This window comes from Bos grunniens, chromosome 24 (assembly GCF_055505025.1).
Source record: "Bos grunniens cultivar Pamir isolate PY7600 chromosome 24, Bosgru_T2T1.0, whole genome shotgun sequence".
Classification (NCBI taxonomy): domain Eukaryota; kingdom Metazoa; phylum Chordata; class Mammalia; order Artiodactyla; family Bovidae; genus Bos; species Bos grunniens.
Genome location: NC_141188.1, coordinates 28,728,866 through 28,737,929, shown reverse-complemented (window position 1 = coordinate 28,737,929; position 9,064 = coordinate 28,728,866). Strand labels below are relative to the sequence as shown.

The 9,064-nt window shown below is 37.6% G+C and overlaps 1 pseudogene; it reads left to right on the top strand.

Moving 5' to 3' along the window:
* The first annotated feature begins 1,448 nt into the window (after positions 1-1,448).
* Positions 1,449-1,535, top strand: LOC147345988 (U6 spliceosomal RNA; annotated as a pseudogene).
* The last annotated feature ends 7,529 nt before the right edge of the window (positions 1,536-9,064 follow it).

Genomic DNA, 9,064 nt, shown 5'->3' with positions numbered 1-9,064 from the left:
TTATTTTCAAAATGTCAGAGACTTGTGGAGTTAGAAGGGATGTTAAAGGCAAATGTGTCCCAACTCCCGTGTGTCCAGAATGAGAAAATAGGGACTCAAAGACATAAAACTGGCTTGTGGGAGAGAAAGGACATAATCTTAAACATCTGATTCCAACTTTAGTGTTCTTCCTAGCATGTCACCAATATTTGAGATGTTATTTCTGAATGTGAAAGTAAGCTTTTAACAAATTTTAGCTTCCAAAATGTATGATACTCCCTTAGAGTTCAGTTCAGTTCAGTCGTTCAGTCGTGTCTGACTCTTTGCGACCCCATGAACCGCACCACGCCAGGCCTTCCTGTCCATCACCAAATCCCGGAGTTTACCCAAACCCATGTCCATTGAGTCGGTTATGCCATCCAACCATCTCATCCTCTGTCGTCCCCTTCTCCTCCTGCCCTCAATCTTTCCCAGTATCAGGATCTTTTCAAATGAGTCAATGACATTATGATCTCTGTTCATTTCCAAGGCACACCATTCAGTATCATGGTAATCCAAGTCTATGCCCCGACCAGTAACACTGAAGAAGATGAAGCTGAACGGTTCTATGAAGACCTACAAGACCTTTTAGAACTAACACCCAGAAAAAGATGTCCTTTTCATTATAGGGGACTGGAATTCAAAAGTAGGAAGTCAAGAAACACCTGGAGTAACAGGCAAAGTTGGCCTTGGAGTACAAAATGAAGCAGGGCAAAGGCTAATAGAGTTTTGCCAAAAGAATGCACTGGTCATAGCAAACACTCTCTTCCCTTAGAGTAAGTGAATTAAAATAAGAACATGAGTTAAGATATAATGAAGAACAGACATTATTCTATATCAATGAAGACTGATATACAGGGTAATTAAATAAATCCCATAAATTATGAAGGATGTAGTTATTTGGCTGGTTGGAGAATAGATAATATCCAAGCAAGAGGATTTAACACAAATCTTCACTTATGGAAGAAGCATTTTTTTTTTCTAAATAGATTGCAACTAATGTCATATAAAAGTACTTTGCAGCAGCTCAATGAGCATCTTTTCAATTGTTATAAATGGATTTTTCTAACTCTTTCAAACTCCTCAAATAGGAAACATGTATAAGTTATAGTTTGTAATAATAATCAAAGGTAACTTGAGCATGCAGTGGGAATGCAGTAAGCCAGATATCAGTAGACCTTGTTCTTAACTAGGTCTTTTAATTTATTTTCTTATAAACAAGGACAAACAAGGGCGTGGGCTCACATTTCATATTTTCAAGACAGTAAAAGTAGGTACTGCTCTGTCTACTTCAGTCAATATTAAGAAGGATCAAATGAAAGACCATATAAATGTTCATTTATAATCCTTTGTGTTGGTATGTCAGTTAAATTATTAAATGAAAGAGTGTAGAGTTCCTAGTTTTCAGATGAATAATGGAACGTTCCATTGTGCTCACTTCAGCAGCACATATATAGAGATTAGTATGGCCCCTGTGAAAGGATGACTCTCAAATTCTTGAAGCAGTCCATATTTTTAAATATATAGCCAATGGGAATTTGCTCTGAACTCAGGGAACTCAAATAGGGGCTCTGAAACAAACTAGAGGGGTGGAATGGAGAGGGAGATGAAAAGGAGGTTCAAGAGGGAGGCCTATGGTGATTCATGATGGTGCTTAGCAGAAACCAACAAAATTCTGTAAAGCAATTATCCTTCAACTCAAAAAAAAAAAAAAAAAAAGTAATCACTTTCTCAAGGCCATATAGATAAATAAACAGTACCAAAATCAAGAATGGATATATGGTCAAACACTAAATTCCACTTAGATCCAAATTGTGGTATTCACTCATTATTTTCTTTAGTGCCACTTCCTTTCAGAGAATGTGTGATACTCTGTGTGATAAAGGAGTATCACACATTTTTTCCAGAGGAAAAAATTGTTATTCAAATATTTTACTATAAAATATTACCTTCCAATTGTTTTAGTGTTACATTTTGTACTTTTCAAAATAGTGAAGTGCCTCCTTTTTGTACAGGTAAGATACTTGCAGTATATTAGTCTGGTATGAAAAAGTGAAGCATTGTTTTGTAAATACTGAATCTATTTCCCTTACCAGTTAGTATTTAGTGCTTTTAAATTGATTTAAATATAATTTTACTTTTTAAAAAAAAATTACAAATCCTTTCCAAACAACAGGACATAATTAATCCAGAAGTTATATTTTTGTATGCTTATGGCATTTATCTTTTTAGGGCCTAATTAACATCAGACTCAGAGAAAGCAATGGCACCCCACTCCAGTACTCTTGCCTGGAAAATCCCATGGACGCAGGAGCCTGGTAGGCTGCAGCCCATGGGGTCGCTAAGAATCGTATACGACTGAGCGACTTCACTTTCACTCTTCACTTTCATGCATTGGAGAAGGAAATGGCAACCTACTCCAGTGTTCTTGCCTTGAGAATCCCTGGGATGGGGGAGCCTGGTGGGCTGCTGTCTATGGGGTCGCACAGAGTTGGACACGACTGAAGTGACTTAGCAGCAGCAGCAGCAACATCAGACTAATTATTTTAGGGATAAGGCAGTAATAGAAGCTGCTATAATCTAAGGAGCCATGATATTCTAAAGCACAGAGTTTATATTATTAGAATAATGGAATGATATATACACGCCCAGATGACTGTATAAGTATATAATCAATGCTCTATTACATAATTTGAATACATAAAATATATACATTTCTGCATCAATCACTAATCGTCAGGGAAATGCAAATCAAAATCACAGTGAGATATCATGTTATACCAGTTAGGTTGACTGTTATTAAAAAGTTAAAAAAAGATCACAGGTGTTGCTAAAGGCATAGGAAAAAAGAGAACCTTTGTGCACTGTTGGTAGAATGTAAATTGTTATAGCCGTTATAGGAAACAGTATGGAGTTTCCTCAAAAAATTAAAAACTACAACTATCATATGGTCTAGCAATCCCACTTCTGCAAATACATCCAAAAGACATTAAATCATTATCTTGAAGATATATATGCCCTCCCATGTTTCATTACAACATTGTTTGCAATAGCCAAGTATGGAAACAACCTAAGTGGCCTTTGATGGATAAAGAATACCTAGAATATAGGTGGCTCGGTCATGAAGAATCTGCCTGCCAATTCAGGAGACTTGGATTCAGTCCCTGGGTTGAGAAGCTCTCCTGCAGAAGGAAATAACAACCCACTCTACGTTTCTTGCCTGAGAGATCCCATGGACAGAGGACCCTGGCAGGGTACAGTCCATGGGGTTGCAAAAGTTGGATATAACTTAATGACTAAACACCACCACCAACAACAAATATATAGATGTAAAATTCCAACTTTGAAAAAAAAAAAATGAAATCCTGCCAATTACAACAACTTGAATGAACCTGGAGGGCACTTTACCAAGTGAAATATAAACAAGATACATTGATACAAGATACATGAAATACTGTGTGATTTCATTTATATGTGGAATCTAAAAAAGTTGAAATAACAGAAACAGTAGACTGTTGGGGGTGGGGAAATTGGGGAGATATTGGTCAAAATTTACAAATTTTCAATTATAAGGTGAATACATTCTGGAGATCTAATATACAGCATGGTGACATTTAAAATGAAATATACTTTACAATTTGTTAATATAATAGATCCTAAGCATCCTCTCTGAGGTGATAGATATGTTACTGGCTTTTATTGTAGTAATCATTTTACAATGTAAACATATGAGAAGGCGATGGCACCCCACTCCAGTACTCTTGCCTGGAAAATCCCATATACGGAGGAGCCTGGTAGGCTGTAGTCCGTGGGGTCGCAAAGAGTCGGACACGACAGAGTGACTTCACTTTCACTTTTCATTTTCATGCATTGGAGAAGGAAATGGCAACCCATCCCAGTGTTCTTGCCTGGAGAATCCCAGGGACAGGGGAGCCTGGTGGGCTGCCATCTGTGGGGTCACACAGAGTCGGACACGACTGAAGTGACTTAGCAGCAGCAGCAGCAGCATACCCTAAATATAATTTTGTCACTCATACTGCAGTAAATCTGTGTTTAATAAATCAATATAGATTTTGTATTATTGAAATAATAGAATGACATAAACATACTAAAGATGATTAAATATATTATTCGTTATTATATCTTTTGAATTCATAAAAATATAAATATATAGAAGTATGTTAATTGTTGCAAGTGGATGCCTCTAAATTCTAAAAAGTAAAGTAATAATCAGTCTTTCAAGTAATAATGAAATATATATGCATATAATACTGAACATGGAACAACAGACTGGTTCCAAATAGGAAAAGGAGTACGTCAAGGCTGTAATTTGTCACCCTGCTTATTTAACTTATATGCAGACTACATCATGAGAAACGCTGGGCTGGAAGAAGCACAAGCTGGAATCAAGATTGCCAGGAGAAATATCAATAACCTCAGATATGCAGATGACACCACCCTTATGGCAGAAAATGAAGAGGAACTCAAAAGCCTCTTAATGAAAGTAAAAGAAGAGAGTGAAAAAGTTGGCTTAAAGCTCAACATTCAGAAAACAAAGATCATGGCATCTGGTCCCATCACTTCATGGCAAATAGATGGGGAAACAGTGGCTGACTTTATTTTTCTTGCCTCCAAAATCACTGCAGCCATGAAATTAAACGTCACTTGCTCCTTGGAAGGAAAGTTATGACCAACCTAGACAGCATATTCAAAAGCAGAGACATTACTTTGCCAACAAAGTTCCATCTAATCAAGGCTATGGTTTTTCCATTGGTCATGTATGGATGTGAGAGTTGAACTATAAAGAAAGCTGAGCACCAAAGAATTGATGCTTTTGAACTGTGGTGTTGGAGAAGACTCTTGAGAGTCACTTGAATGGCAAGGAGATCAAATCAGTCCATCCTAAAGGAAATCAGTCCTAAATATTCATTGGGAGGACTGATGTTGAAGCTGAAACTCCAATACTTTGGCCACCTGATGTGAAGAGCTGACTCATTTGAAAAGACCCAGATGCTGGGAAAGATTGAAGGCAGGAGGAGAAGGGGACGACAGAGGATGAGATGGTTGGATGGTATCACCAACACAATGGACATGGGTTTGGGTGGACTCCGGGAGTTGGTGATGGCCAGGGAGGCCTGGCATACTGTGGTTCATGAGGTCACAAAGAGTCGGACATGACTGAGTGACTGAACTGAACTGAACTGATTGTTCAGAGAGAATCAAAATTAAAAGAAATTATTAGGGGACTTCGTAGGTCCAGTGGCTAATACTCCAGGCTCCCAATGCAGGGGGCCCAGGCTCATTCCCTGGTCAGGGAACTAGATCCCACATGCTGCAACTAAGAGCCAGCACAGCCAAATAAATAAAAATAAATAAATATATTTTAAAAAGCAAATTATTGTAATGTGAAATTGGATAAAATTAACCAAAGTTGTCATGTCACACATAACCTCTAAAAGGACTACCATACACTGAGAAATTTATTAGTTATCTCTCTGAAATATTTTTAATATGGATTATGCTTTCATGCCACTTACACTTCTGCTTGCATTTTATTTTATTTTTTTGGTCTAAATCCAACTGCTGTCTTAGTATTCTCCACATGGAAAGTGAAGCGACCTTATTTGCATTTTAAAAGACTGTGACGTGGTAAATCATGCCCAATGCCAAAACTGAATTATTTCTTTAATATGGTCGTGATGTAACCTGTCCCAGTGTTATTGAGATGTACACAGAATTCTTAACCTCGAGCCTTCTGAATTTAATACAGCCCTCTATTAGAAAAATGTGTATAGTTTCTCAAAATGAACAGAAGCTAGATTTCAGTGAGATTTCATTCCTAGGTTTTTGCAATATTTAACCCTTTCATATTTAAGTATTTCCTTTTTTAAAAAAAGTTCAGTTCAGTTGCTGAGGCGTGTCTGACTCTTTATGACCCCATGGACTGCACCATTTTAGATGAAATAGCTTACAACTATAGAGTCAGAAAGTATATTAGTGGTAAGAGAGCTGGAGGGGAAGTTGGAGAGAAACAGAGGTTACTGCCAAGGGGCACAAGGTTTCTTTTTTGCAGGTGAAAATGCCTTAATTGATATTGGTAGTGGTTGCATAATTCTGTGAATAAACTAAGAAAAACTGAATTGAACACTTTAAATGCTTGGATTTTATGGTATATAAACTATTGTTGTTGTCCTTTAGTCTCTAAGTCTTGTCCAGCTCTTTTGTAGCCCTATGGACTGTAGCCCACTAGACTCCACTGTCCATGGGATTTCCCAGCAAGAACACTGGAGTGGGTTGCCATTTCCTTCTCCAGGGAATCATCCAGACCCAGGAATCAAACCCATGTCTCTTGCTTTACAGATGGATTCTTTAACACTGAGCCACCAGGGAAGCCCAATATGTAAATTATCTCAATAAAGATGTCGAAAATTTAGCCTGCAAATAAAAATGGAAAAATCATATATTCTTTCAGTAGTAATGTAGTGAAAAAGATTTTTTGAGACTACCTTGGAAATTCTGAAGTTTGATCATTTTCTCAAGTATTATGGTTACATTTCCAAGCTTTTACAAATATAAATCAGTTTACAGGATTTTTTTTTTCCAAATGGACACACTTTTTGACCAAATTCTATGTTCCTGTTTAAGATCAAAGTAAGAATAAAAGACCATTTTTATTTGAAATAACTTTAATTTCTCATGAAGAATATTTACTTTTCTGTCTAAAGTGTTTCCAAGTTATCAAAGCTAAATTTATTGTTGATATTATTATGAATTCTTCTTTGCATATACTTACCTATTTAATCCAATATCCGCTGGATCATGGGAAAAGCAAGAGAGTTCCAGAAAAACATCTATTTCTGCTTTATTGACCATGCCAAAGCCTTTGACTGTGTGGATTACAATAAATTGTGGACAATTCTGAAAGAGATGGGAATACCAGACCACCTGATCTGCCTCTTGAGAAATTTGTATGAAGGTCAGGAAGCAACAGTTAGAACTGGACGTGGAACAGCAGACTGGTTCCAAATAGGAAAAGGAGTACTTCAAGGCTGTATATTGTCACCCTGCTTATTTAACTTATATGCAGAGTACCTCATAAGAAACGCTGGACTGGAAGAAGCACAAACTGGTATCAAGATTGCCAGGAGAAATATCAATAACCTCAGATATGCAGGTGACACCACCTTTATGGCAGAAAGTAAAGAGGAACTAAAAAGCCTCTTGATGAAAGTGAAAGAGGAGAGTGAAAAAGTTGGCTTAAAGCTCTACATTCAGAAAACTAACATCATGGCATCTGGTCCCATCACTTCATGGGAAATAGATGGAGAAACAGTGGAAACAGTGTCAGACTTTATTTTTCTGGGCTCCAAAATCACTACAGATGGGGACTGCAGCCATGAAATTAAAAGATGCTTACTCCTTGGAAGGAAAGTTAGGACCAACCTAGATAACATATTCAAAAGCAGAGATATTACTTTGCCAACAAAGGTTCGTCTAGTCAAGACTATGGTTTTTCCTGTGGTCATGTATGGATGTGAGAGTTGGACTGTGAAGAAGGCTGAGTGTCAAATAATTGATGCCTTTGAACTGTGGTGTTGAAGAAGACTCTTGAGAGTCATTGGACTGCAAGGAGATCCAACCAGTCCATTCTGAAGGAGATCAGCCCTGGGATTTCTTTGGAAGGAATGATGCTAAAGCTGAAACTCCAGTACTTTGGCCACCTCATGCGAAGAGTTGACTCATTGGAAAAGACTCTGATGCTGGGAGGGATTCGGGGCAGGAGGAGAAGGGGACGACAGAGGATGAGATGGCTGGATGGCATCACTGATGCGATGGACGTGAGTCTGAGTGAACTCCAGGAGTTGGTGATGGACAGGGAGGCCTGGCGTGCTGCGATTCATGGGGTCGCAAAGAGTTGGACAGGACTGAGCGACTGATCTGATCTGATCTGAAGCTTTTTAAAAACTTTTCTAGGAAAGTTGTTGCCTAAAGGCATGTAGATGTGCCTAGGCATGAGCTTGTTGACCAATAGGCTAATTTCTCATAGGGAAAATATCAAAGATAGTATTAAGTATTACTTATGAGTCTGTTACAGAGCTCAAGTCAAATGCATGTCTAACTGTATTTGTGGTAAAAAATCTAATATAATTTTATTGCACTTCTGAAATATACTGGGCTTCTCTGATCACTCAGTTGGTAAAGAATTTGCCTGCAATGGAGGAGACCCCAGTTCAATTCCTGAGTCAGAAAGATCTGCTGAAGAAGGGATAGGCTACCCACTCCAGTATTCTCAGGCTTCCCTTGTGGCTCAGCTGGTAAAGAATCCACCTGCAATGCAGGAGACCTGGGGTTGATCCCTGGATTGGGAAGATCCCCTGGAGAAGTGAAAGGCTACCCACTCCAGCATTCTGGCCTGAAGAATTCCATGGACCGTATAGTCCATGGGGCCGCATAGAGTCTTTGCTTCATGTTTTATGTGTATGTAATGTAATATATATGTATATATGTATGCATATATGTGTGTGTATGTATATATGTAATGTATATGTATGAGATGTAATATATATTTAGGTATATATACTTCACGTAATGACAGCTAAAGGGGAATCATATAATTAGAAAAGAACAAAAACATATGCTTTCATTACCCAGTTTAATAATAAAAGTGTGTAGGGTGTGTTATGTGAATATATATATTGGAGGGGGAAGTCAGAATATCTTAAAATCTTAATTTTTTAAAGAAAATTATAGATTTTTGAACCTAGTATCTCAGACACCTTCTTATCCCCTAACTCTCTTTTAAAGTTGATTTTCTTTAAACATTTGTCTATGCTCCTCATTCATTTTTACATTTACACTGTATGAAAAATCCATTACTCAATAAGAATATTTAGTTCAGTGGCATCATGTTCAAAGTCAATGGAAGTTTCAGAACTCATCTTTCTTGGCCTTTCAGTGGCCTTTAAAAAATGCCCCTTCTTCATATTATAAACTTTTTTTTTTTGGCCTGTAGCTTTAATGATGACATAATCTCCTGGTTTTCCTG